The following is a 12,515-nucleotide window of genomic DNA, read 5'->3' on the forward strand; positions in this document are numbered from 1 at the left end:
AGTACAGGAAAGGGGAACATTTACCCCGTCATCAACCCCTTCAGTATGAGGGTAAGTACAGGAAAAGGGAACATTTACCCCGTCATCAACCCCTTCAGTATGAGGGTAAGTACAGGAAAGGGGAACATTTACCCCGACATCAACCCCTTCAGTGTGAGGGTAAGTACAGGAAAGGGGAACATTTACTCCGACATCAACCCCTTCAGTGCGAGGGTAAGTACAGGAAAGGGGAACATTTACCCCGACATCAACCCCTTCAGTATGAGGGTAAGTACAGGAAAGGGGAACATTTACCCCGTCATCAACCCCTTCAGTATGAGGGTAAGTACAGGAAAGGGGAACATTTACCCCGTCATCAACCCCTTCAGTATGAGGGTAAGTACAGGAAAGGGGAACATTTACCCCGACATCAACCCCTTCAGTGCGAGGGTAAGTACAGGAAAGGGGAACATTTACCCCGACATCAACCCGTTCAGTGTGAGGGTAAGTACAGTGAAGGGGAACATTTACCCGACATCAACCCCTTCAGTGCGAGGGTAAGGACAGGAAAGGGGAACATTTACCCCGACATCAACCCCTTCAGTATGAGAGTAAGGACAGGAAAGGGGAACATTTACCCCGACATCAACCCCTTCAGTATGAGGGTAAGTACAGGAAAGGGGAACATTTACCCCGTCATCAACCCCTTCAGTATGAGGGTAAGTACAGGAAAGGGGAACATTTACCCCAACATCAACCCCTTGAGTGTGAGGGTAAGTACACGGAAGGGGAACATTTGCCCGACATCAACCCCTTCAGTATGAGGGTAAGTACAGGAAAGGGGAACATTTACCCCGACATCAACCCCTTCAGTATGAGGGTAAGTACAGGAAAGGGGAACATTTACCCCGTCATCAACCCCTTCAGTATGAGGGTAAGTACAGGAAAGGGGAACATTTACCCAGTCATCAACCCCTTCAGTATGAGGGTAAGTACAGGAAAGGGGAACATTTACCCCGACATCAACCCCTTCAGTATGAGGGTAAGTACAGGAAAGGGGAACATTTACCCCAACATCAACCCCTTCAGTGCGAGGGTAAGTACAGGAAAGGGGAACATTTACTCCGACATCAACCCCTTCAGTATGAGGATAAGCACAGGAAAGGGGAACATTTACCCTGACATCAACCCCTTCAGAGTGAGGGTAAGTACAAGAAAGGGGAACATTTACCCCGTCATCAACCCCTTCAGTATGAGGGTAAGTACAGGAAAGGGGAACATTTACCCCGTCATCAACCCCTTCAGTATGAGGGTAAGTACAGGAAAGGGGAACATTTACCCCGACATCAACCCCTTCAGTGTGAGGGTAAGTACAGGAAAGGGGAACATTTACCCCGACAACAACCCGTTCAGTGTGAGGGTAAGTACAGTGAAGGGGAACATTTACCCGACATCAACCCCTTCAGTGCGAGGGTAAGGACAGGAAAGGGGAACATTTACCCCGACATCAACCCCTTCAGTGCGAGGGTAAGTACAGGAAAGGGGAACATTTACCCCGTCATCAACCCCTTCAGTATGAGGGTAAGTACAGGAAAGGGGAACATTTACCCCGTCATCAACCCCTTCAGTATGAGGGTAAGTACAGGAAAGGGGAACATTTACCCCAACATCAACCCCTTGAGTGTGAGGGTAAGTACACGGAAGGGGAACATTTACCCGACATCAACCCCTTCAGTGCGAGGGTATGTACAGGAAAGGGGAACATTTACCCCGACATCTTCCCCTTCAGAGTAAGTACAGGAAAGGGGAACATTTACCCCGACATCAACCCCTTCAGTATGAGGGTAAGTACAGGAAAGGGGAACATTTAGCCCGACATCAACCCCTTCAGTATGTGAGTAAGGACAGGAAAGGGGAACATTTACCCCAACATCAACCCCTTCAGTGCGAGGGTCAGTACAGGAAAGGGGAACATTTACCCCAACATCAACCCCTTCAGTGCGAGGGTAAGTACAGGAAAGGGGAACATTTACTCCGACATCAACCCCTTCAGTGCGAGGGTAAGTACAGGAAAGGGGAACATTTACCCCGACATCAACCCCTTCAGTGTGAGGGTAAGTACAGGAAACGGGAACATTTACCCCGACAACAACCCCTTCAGGGTAAGTACAGGAAAGGGGAACATTTACCCCGACATCAACCCCTTCAGTGTGAGGGTAAGTACAACAAAGGGGAACATTTAAAATAATATCAACCCCTTCAGAGCGAGGCTAAGTACAGGAAAGGAGAACATTTACTCCGACATCAACCCCTTCAGAGTGAGGGTAAGTACAAGAAAGGGGAACATTTACCCCGACATCAACCCCTTCAGAGTGAGGGTAAGTACAAGAAAGGGGAACATTTAAAATAATATCAACCCCTTCAGAGCGAGGCTAAGTACAGGAAAGGAGAACATTTACTCCGACATCAACCCCTTCAGTGCGAGGGTAAGTACAGGAAAGGGGAACATTTACCCCGACATCAACCCCTTCAGAGTAAGTACAGGATAGGGGAACATTTACCCCGAAATCAACCCCTTCAGTATGAGGGTAAGTACAGGATAGGGGAACATTTACCCCAACATCAACCCCTTAAGTACGGAGGGGAAGTACAGGAAAGGGGAACATTTACCCCGACATCAACCCCTTCAGTCCGGAGGGTAAGTACAGGAAAGGGGAACATTTACCCCGACATCAACCCCTTCAGTATGAGGGTAAGTACAGGAAAGGGGAACATTTACCCCGACATCAACCCCTTCAGTATGAGGGTAAGTACAGGAAAGGGGAACATTTATCCCGACATCAACCCCTTCAGTATGAGGGTAAGTACAGGAAAGGGGAACATTTACTCCGACATCAACCCCTTCAGTATGAGGGTAAGTACAGGAAAGGGGAACATTTACCCCGACATCAACCCCTTCAGTATGAGGGTAAGTACAGGAAAGGGGAACATTTACACCGACATCAACCCCTTCAGTATGAGGGTAAGTACAGGAAAGGGGAACATTTACCCCGTCATCAACCCCTTCAGTATAAGGATAAGTACAGGAAAGGGGAACATTTACACCGACATCAACCCCTTCAGTATGAGGGTAAGTACAGGGAAGGGGAACATTTACCCCGTCATCAACCCCTTCAGTATGAGGGTAAGTACAGGAAAGGGGAACATTTACCCCGTCATCAACCCCTTCAGTATGAGGGTAAGTACAGGGAAGGGGAACATTTACCCGACATCAACCCCTTCAGAGCGAGGGTAAGTACAGGAAAGGGGAACAATTACCCCGACATCAACCCTTTCAGTGCGAGGGTAAGTACAGGAAAGGGGAACATTTACCCCGACATCAACCCCTTCAGTGCGAGGGTAAGTACAGGAAAGGGGAACATTTACCCCGACATCAACCCCTTCAGTGCGAAGGCAAGTACAGGAAAGGGGAACATTTACTCCGACATCAACCCCTTCAGTGTGAGGATAAGTACAGGAAAGGGGAACATTTACCCCAACATCAACCCCTTCAGTGCAAGGGTAAGTACAGGAAAGGGGAACATTTACCCCAACATCAACCCCTTCAGTGCGAGGGTAAGTACAGGAAAGGAGAACATTTACTCCGACATCTTCCCCTTCAGAGTAAGTACAGGAAAGGGGAACATTTAGCCCGACATCAACCCCTTCAGTATGAGAGTAAGGACAGGAAAGGGGAACATTTACCCCGACATCAACCCCTTCAGTGCGAGGGTAAGTACAGGAAAGGAGAACATTTACTCCGACATCAACCCCTTCAGTGCGAGGGTAAGTACAGGAAAGGGGAACATTTACCCCGACATCAACCCCTTCAGAGTAAGTACAGGAAAGGGGAACATTTACCCCGAAATCAACCCCTTCAGTATGAGGGTAAGTACCGGAAAGGGGAACATTTATCCCAACGTCAACCCCTTCAGTATGAGAGTAAGGACAGGAAAGGGGAACATTTAGCCCGACATCAACCCCTTCAGTATGAGAGTAAGGACAGGAAAGGGGAACATTTACCCCAACGTCAACCCCTTCAGTATGAGGGTAAGTACAGGAAAGGGGAACATTTACCCCAACGTCAACCCCTTCAGTATGAGGGTAAGTACAGGAAAGGGGAACATTTACCCCGACATCAACCCCTTCAGTGTGAGGGTATGTACAGGAAACGGGAACATTTACCCCAACATCAACCCCTTCAGTGCAAGGGTAAGTACAGGAAAGGGGAACATTTACCCCAACATCAACCCCTTCAGTGCGAGGGTAAGTACAGGAAAGGAGAACATTTACTCCGACATCAACCCCTTCAGTGCGAGGGTAAGTACTGGAAAGGGGAACATTTACCCCGACATCAACCCCTTCAGAGTAAGTACAGGAAAGGGGAACATTTACCCCAACGTCAACCCCTTCAGTGCGATGGTAGGTACAGGAAAGGGGAACATTTACCCCGACATCAACCCCTTCAGTGTGAGGGTATGTACAGGAAACGGGAACATTTACCCCGACATCAACCCCTTCAGTGTGAGGGTAAGTACAGGAAAGGGGAACATTTACCCCGACATCAACCCCTTCAGTGTGAGGGTAAGTACAAGAAAGGGGAACATTTAAAATGATATCAACCCCTTCAGAGCGAGGGTAAGTACAGGAAAGGGGAACATTTACCCCGACATCAACCCCTTCGGTGCGAGAGTAACGACAGGAAAGGGGAACATTTACCCCGACATCAACCCCTTCAGTATGAGGGTAAGTACAGGAAAGGGGAACATTTACCCCGACATCAACCCCTTCAGTGTGAGGGTAAGTACAGGAAAGGGGAACATTTACACCGACATCAACCCCTTCAGTATGAGGGTAAGTACAGGAAAGGGGAACATTTACCCCGACATCAACCCCTTCAGTGTGAGGGTAAGTACAGGGAAGGGGAACATTTACCCGACATCAACCCCTTCGGTGCGAGAGTAACGACAGGAAAGGGGAACATTTACCCGACATCAACCCCTTCAGTGCGACGGTAAGGACAGGAAAGGGGAACATTTACCCCGACATCAACCCCTTCAGTGCGAGGGTAAGTACAGGAAAGGGGAACATTTACCTCGACATCAACCCCTTCAGTGCGAGGGTAAGTACAGGAAAGGGGAACATTTACCCCGTCATCAACCCCTTCAGTGTGAGGGTAAGTACAGGAAAGGGGAACATTTACCCCGACATCAACCCCTTCGGTGCGAGAGTAACGACAGGAAAGGGGAACATTTACCCCGACATCAACCCCTTCAGTATGAGGGTAAGTACAGGAAAGGGGAACATTTACCCCGACATCAACCCCTTCAGTGCGAAGGCAAGTACAGGAAAGGGGAACATTTACCCCGACATCTTCCCCTTCAGAGTAAGTACAGGAAAGGGGAACATTTACCCCGACATCAACCCCTTCAGTGTGAGGGCAAGTACAGGAAAGGGGAACATTTACCCCGACATCAACCCCTTCAGTATGACGGTAAGTACAGGAAAGGGGAACATTTACCCCGACATCAACCCCTTCAGGGTAAGTACAGGAAAGGGGAACATTTACCCCGACATCAACCCCTTCAGTATGACGGTAAGTACAAGAAAGGGGAACATTTACCCCGTCATCCACCCCTTCAGTATGAGGGTAAGTACAGGAAAGGGGAACATTTACCCCGACATCAACCCCTTCAGTGTGAGGGCAAGTACAGGGAAGGGGAACATTTACCCGACATCAACCCCTTCAGTGCGAGGGTAAGTACAGGAAAGGGGAACATTTACCCCGACATCAACCCCTTCAGTGCGAGGGTAAGTACAGGAAAGGGGAACATTTACCCCGACATCAACCCCTTCAGTGCGAGGGTATGTACAGGAAAGGGGAACATTTACCCCGACATCAACCCCTTCAGTGCGAGGGTAACTACAGGAAAGGGGAACATTTACCCCGACATCAACCCCTTCAGTGTGAGGGTAAGTACAGGAAAGGGGAACATTTACACCGACATCAACCCCTTCAGTATGAGGGTAAGTACAGGAAAGGGGAACATTAACCCCGTCATCAACCCCTTCAGTATGAGGGTAAGTACAGGAAAGGGGAACATTTACCCCGACATCAACCCCTTCAGTGCGAGGGTAAGTACAGGGAAGGGGAACATTTACCCGACATCAACCCCTTCAGTGCGAGGGTAAGGACAGGAAAGGGGAACATTTACCCCGACATCAACCCCTTCAGTGCGAGGGTAAGTACAGGAAAGGGGAACATTTACCCGACATCAACCCCTTCAGTGCGAGGGTAAGTACAGGAAAGGAGAACATTTACTCCGACATCAACGCCTTCAGTGCGAGGGTAAGTACAGGAAAGGGGAACATTTACCCCGACATCAACCCCTTCAGAGTAAGTACAGGAAAGGGGAACATTTACCCCGAAATCAACCCCTTCAGTATGAGGGTAAGTACCGGAAAGGGGAACATTTATCCCGACATCAACCCCTTCAGTATGAGGGTAAGTACAGGAAAGGGGAACATTTACCCCGACATCAACCCCTTCAGTATGAGGGTAAGTACAGGAAAGGGGAACATTTAGCCCGACATCAACCCCTTCAGTATGAGAGTAAGTACAGGAAAGGGGAACATTTACCCCGACATCAACCCCTTCAGTATGAGGGTATGTACAGGAAAGGGGAACATTTACCCCGACATCAACCCCTTCAGTATGAGGGTAAGTACAAGAAAGGGGAACATTTAAAATGATATCAACCCCTTCAGAGCGAGGGTAAGTGCAGGAAAGGGGAACATTTACCCCGACATCAACCCCTTCGGTGCGAGGGTAAGTACAGGAAAGGGGAACATTTACCCCGACATCAACCCCTTCAGTGTGAGGGTAAGTACAAGAAAGGGGAACATTTAAAATGATATCAACCCCTTCAGAGCGAGGGTAAGTGCAGGAAAGGGGAACATTTACCCCGACATCAACCCCTTCAGTATGAGGGTAAGTACAGGAAAGGGGAACATTTACCCCGACATCAACCCCTTCAGTGCGAGGATAAGTACAGGAAAGGGGAACATTTACCCCGACATCAACCCCTTCAGTATGAGGGTAAGTACAGGAAAGGGGAACATTTACCCCGACATCAACCCCTTCAGTGCGAGGATAAGTACAGGAAAGGGGAACATTTACCCCGTCATCAACCCCTTCAGTATGAGGGTAAGTACAGGAAAGGGGAACATTTACCCCGACATCAACCCCTTCAGTGCGAGGGTAAGTACAGGAAAGGGGAACATTTACACTGACATCAGCCCCTTCAGTATGAGGGTAAGGACAGGAAGGGGGAACATTTACCCGACATCAACCCCTTCAGGGTAAGTACAGGAAAGGGGAACATTTACCCTGACATCAACCCCTTCAGTGTGAGGGTAAGTACAGGAAAGGGGAACATTTACCCGACATCAACCCCTTCAGTGCGAGGGTAAGTACAGGAAAGGAGAACATTTACCCGACATCAACCCCTTCAGTGCGAGGGTAAGTACAGGAAAGGGGAACATTTACCCCGACATCAACCCCTTCAGTGCGAGGGTAAGTACAGGAAAGGAGAACATTTACTCCGACATCAACCCCTTCAGTGCGAGGGTAAGTACAGGAAAGGGGAACATTTACACCGACATCAACCCCTTCAGTATGAGGGTAAGGACAGGAAGGGGGAACATTTACCCCGTCATCAACCCCTTCAGTATGAGGGTAAGTACAGGAAAGGGGAACATTTACCCCGACATCAACCCCTTCAGTGCGAGGGTAAGTACAGGAAAGGAGAACATTTACTCCGACATCAACCCCTTCAGTGCGAGGGTAAGTACAGGAAAGGGGAACATTTACCCCGACATCTTCCCCTTCAGAGTAAGTACAGGAAAGGGGAACATTTACTCCGACATCAACCCCTTCAGTGCGAGGGTAAGTACAGGAAAGGAGAACATTTACTCCGACATCAACCCCTTCAGTGCGAGGGTAAGTACAGGAAAGGGGAACATTTACCCCGACATCAACCCCTTCAGCATGAGGGTAAGTACAGGAAAGGGGAACATTTACCCTGACATCAACCCCTTCAGTGTGAGGGTAAGTACAAGAAAGGGGAACATTGAAAATGATATCAACCCCTTCAGAGCGAGGGTATGTACAGGAAAGGGGAACATTTACCCCGACATCAACCCCTTCAGCATGAGGGTAAGTACAGGAAAGGGGAACATTTACCCCGACATCAACCCCTTCAGCATGAGGGTAAGTACAGGAAAGGAGAACATTTACTCCGACATCAACCCCTTCAGTGCGAGGGTAAGTACAGGAAAGGAGAACATTTACCCCGACATCAACCCCTTCAGTATGAGGGTAAGTACAGGAAAGGGGAACATTTACCCCGACATCAACCCCTTCAGCATGAGGGTAAGTACAGGAAAGGGGAACATTTACCCTGACATCAACCCCTTCAGTGTGAGGGTAAGTAGAACATAGAACATAGAACATAGAACATACAGCACAGAACAGGCCCTTCGGCCCACAATGTTGTGCCGATCCTTTGTCCTCTGTCAAGGACAATTTAATCTATACCCCATCATTCTCCTTTATCCATATACCTATCCAAAAGCCTTTTGAAAGTCCCTAAAGTTTCTGACTCAACAACTTCCCCGGGCAAGGCATTCCATGCCTCGACCACTCTCTGGGTAAAGAACCTTCCCCTGACATCCCCCTTATATCTCCCACCCTTCACCTTAAATTTATGACCCCTTGTAACGCTTTGCTCCACCCGGGGAAAAAGTTTCTGACTGTCTACCCTATCTATTCCCCTGATCATCTTATAAACCTCTATCATGTCACCCCTCATCCTTCTCCTTTCTAATGAGAAGAGGCCTAGAATGTTCAGCCTTTCCTCGTAAGACTTATTCTCCATTCCAGGCAACATCCTGGTAAATCTCCTCTGCACCCTCTCCAAGGCTTCCACATCCTTCCTAAAATGAGGCGACCAGAACTGCACACAGTACTCCAAATGAGGCCTTACCAAGGTCCTGTACAGCTGCATCATCACCTCACGGCTCTTAAATTCAATCCCTCTGCTAATGAACGCTAACACCCCATATGCCTTCTTCACAGCCCTATCCACTTGAGTTGCAACTTTCAATGATCTATGCACATAGACCCCAAGGTCTCTCTGCTCCTCCACATGCCCAAGAACCCTACCGTTAACCCAGTATTTTGCATTCATGTTTGTCCTTCCAAAATGGACGACCTCACACTTTTCAGGGTTAAACTCCATCTGCCACTTTTCAGCCCAGCACTGCAACCTATCCAAGTCCCTTTGCAGACGACAATAGCCCTCCTCGGTATCCACAACTCCACCAACCTTTGTATCATCTGCAAATTTACTGACCCACCCTTCGACTTCCTCATCCAAGTCGTTAATAAAAATCACAAACAGGAGAGGACCTAGAACTGATCCCTGCGGCACGCCACTGGTAACTGGGCTCCAGGCTGAGTATTTACCATCTAAGACCACTCTCTGCCTTCTATCAGTTAGCCAATTCTTAATCCAACTGGCCACATTCCCCACTATCCCATGCCTCCTGACTTTCTCCATAAGTCTACCATGGGGGACCTTATCAAATGCCTTACTAAAATCCATGTACACCACATCCACTGGTTTACCCTCATCCACTTGCTTGGTCACCTGCTCAAAGAATTCAATCAGGCTTGTGAGGCAAGACCTACCCCTCACAAAACCGTGCTGACTGTCCCGAAGTACAAGAAAGGGGAACATTGAAAATGATATCAACCCCTTCAGAGCGAGGGTAAGTACAGGAAAGGGGAACATTTACCCCGACATCAACCCCTTCAGCATGAGGGTAAGTACAGGAAAGGGGAACATTTACTCCGACATCAACCCCTTCAGCATGAGGGTAAGTACAGGAAAGGGGAACATTTACTCCGACATCAACCCCTTCTGTGCGAGGGTAAGTACAGGAAAGGGGAACATTTACCCCGAAATCAACCCCTTCAGTATGAGGGTAAGTGCAGGAAAGGGGAACATTTACCCCGACATCAACCCCTTCAGTGCGGAGGGTAAGTACAGGAAAGGGGAACATTTACCCCGAAATCAACCCCTTCAGTATGAGGGTAAGTACAGGAAAGGGGAACATTTATCCCAATATCAACCCCTTCAGTATGAGGGTAAGTACAGGAAAGGGGAACATTTACCCCGACATCAACCCCTTCAGTATGAGGGTAAGTACAGGAAAGGGGAACATTTAGCCCGACATCAACCCCTTCAGCATGAGGGTAAGTACAGGAAAGGGGAACATTTACTCCGACATCAACCCCTTCAGCATGAGGGTAAGTACAGGAAAGGGGAACATTTACTCCGACATCAACCCCTTCAGCATGAGGGTAAGTGCAGGAAAGGGGAACATTTACCCCGACATCAACCCCTTCAGTGCGGAGGGTAAGTACAGGAAAGGGGAACATTTACCCCGAAATCAACCCCTTCAGTATGAGGGTAAGTACAGGAAAGGGGAACATTTACCCCGACATCAACCCCTTCAGTATGAGGGTAAGTACAGGAAAGGGGAACATTTAGCCCGACATCAACCCCTTCAGCATGAGGGTAAGTACAGGAAAGGGGAACATTTAGCCCGACATCAACCCCTTCAGCATGAGGGTAAGTACAGGAAAGGGGAACATTTACTCCGACATCAACCCCTTCAGCATGAGGGTAAGTACAGGAAAGGGGAACATTTACCCCGACATCAACCCCTTCAGTATGAGGGTAAGTACAGGAAAGGGGAACATTTAGCCCGACATCAACCCCTTCAGCATGAGGGTAAGTACAGGAAAGGGGAACATTTACTCCGACATCAACCCCTTCTGTGCGAGGGTAAGTACAGGAAAGGGGAACATTTACCCCGACATCAACCCCTTCAGTGCGGAGGGTAAGTACAGGAAAGGGGAACATTTACCCCGAAATCAACCCCTTCAGTATGAGGGTAAGTACAGGAAAGGGGAACATTTATCTCAATATCAACCCCTTCAGTATGAGGGTAAGTACAGGAAAGGGGAACATTTAGCCCGACATCAACCCCTTCAGTGTGAGGGTAAGTACAAGAAAGGGGAACATTTAAAATGATATCAACCCCTTCAGAGCGAGGGTAAGTACAGGAAAGGGGAACATTTACCCCGACATCAACCCCTTCAGTATGAGGCTAAGTACAGGAAAGGGGAACAGTTACCCCGACAGCAACCCCTTCAGTGCGAGGGTAAGTACAGGAAAGGAGAACATTTACTCCGACATCAACCCCTTCAGTGCGAGGGTAAGTACAGGAAAGGGGAACATTTACCCCGACATCAACCCCTTCAGTATGAGAGTAAGTACATGAAAGGGGAACATTTACCCCAACATCAACCCCTTCAGTCCGGAGGGGAAGTACAGGAAAGGAGAACATTTACTCCGACATCAACCCCTTCAGTGCGAGGGTAAGTACAGGAAAGGGGAACATTTACACTGACATCAGCCCCTTCAGTATGAGGGTAAGGACAGGAAGGGGGAACATTTACCCGACATCAACCCCTTCAGGGTAAGTACAGGAAAGGGGAACATTTACCCTGACATCAACCCCTTCAGTGTGAGGGTAAGTACAGGAAAGGGGAACATTTACCCGACATCAACCCCTTCAGTGCGAGGGTAAGTACAGGAAAGGAGAACATTTACTCCGACATCAACCCCTTCAGTGCGAGGGTAAGTACAGGAAAGGGGAACATTTACCCCGACATCAACCCCTTCAGTGCGAGGGTAAGTACAGGAAAGGAGAACATTTACTCCGACATCAACCCCTTCAGTGCGAGGGTAAGTACAGGAAAGGGGAACATTTACACCGACATCAACCCCTTCAGTATGAGGGTAAGGACAGGAAGGGGGAACATTTACCCCGTCATCAACCCCTTCAGTATGAGGGTAAGTACAGGAAAGGGGAACATTTACCCCGACATCAACCCCTTCAGTGCGAGGGTAAGTACAGGAAAGGAGAACATTTACTCCGACATCAACCCCTTCAGTGCGAGGGTAAGTACAGGAAAGGGGAACATTTACCCCGACATCTTCCCCTTCAGAGTAAGTACAGGAAAGGGGAACATTTACTCCGACATCAACCCCTTCAGTGCGAGGGTAAGTACAGGAAAGGAGAACATTTACCCCGACATCAACCCCTTCAGTATGAGGGTAAGTACAGGAAAGGGGAACATTTACCCCGACATCAACCCCTTCAGCATGAGGGTAAGTACAGGAAAGGGGAACATTTACCCTGACATCAACCCCTTCAGTGTGAGGGTAAGTACAAGAAAGGGGAACATTGAAAATGATATCAACCCCTTCAGAGCGAGGGTATGTACAGGAAAGGGGAACATTTACCCCGACATCAACCCCTTCAGCATGAGGGTAAGTACAGGAAAGGGGAACATTTAC

At 48.6% G+C, this 12,515-nt stretch overlaps 1 protein-coding gene across 8 annotated transcripts in view; it reads right to left on the minus strand.

Moving 5' to 3' along the window:
* The window catches only part of LOC137368898 (uncharacterized), a 140,136-nt gene that overhangs the window by 60,624 nt on the left and 66,997 nt on the right, over positions 1-12,515 (minus strand). The gene's annotated exons all lie outside the window — the stretch shown is intronic.

This window comes from Heterodontus francisci, chromosome 4 (genome assembly GCF_036365525.1).
Source record: "Heterodontus francisci isolate sHetFra1 chromosome 4, sHetFra1.hap1, whole genome shotgun sequence".
Classification (NCBI taxonomy): domain Eukaryota; kingdom Metazoa; phylum Chordata; class Chondrichthyes; order Heterodontiformes; family Heterodontidae; genus Heterodontus; species Heterodontus francisci.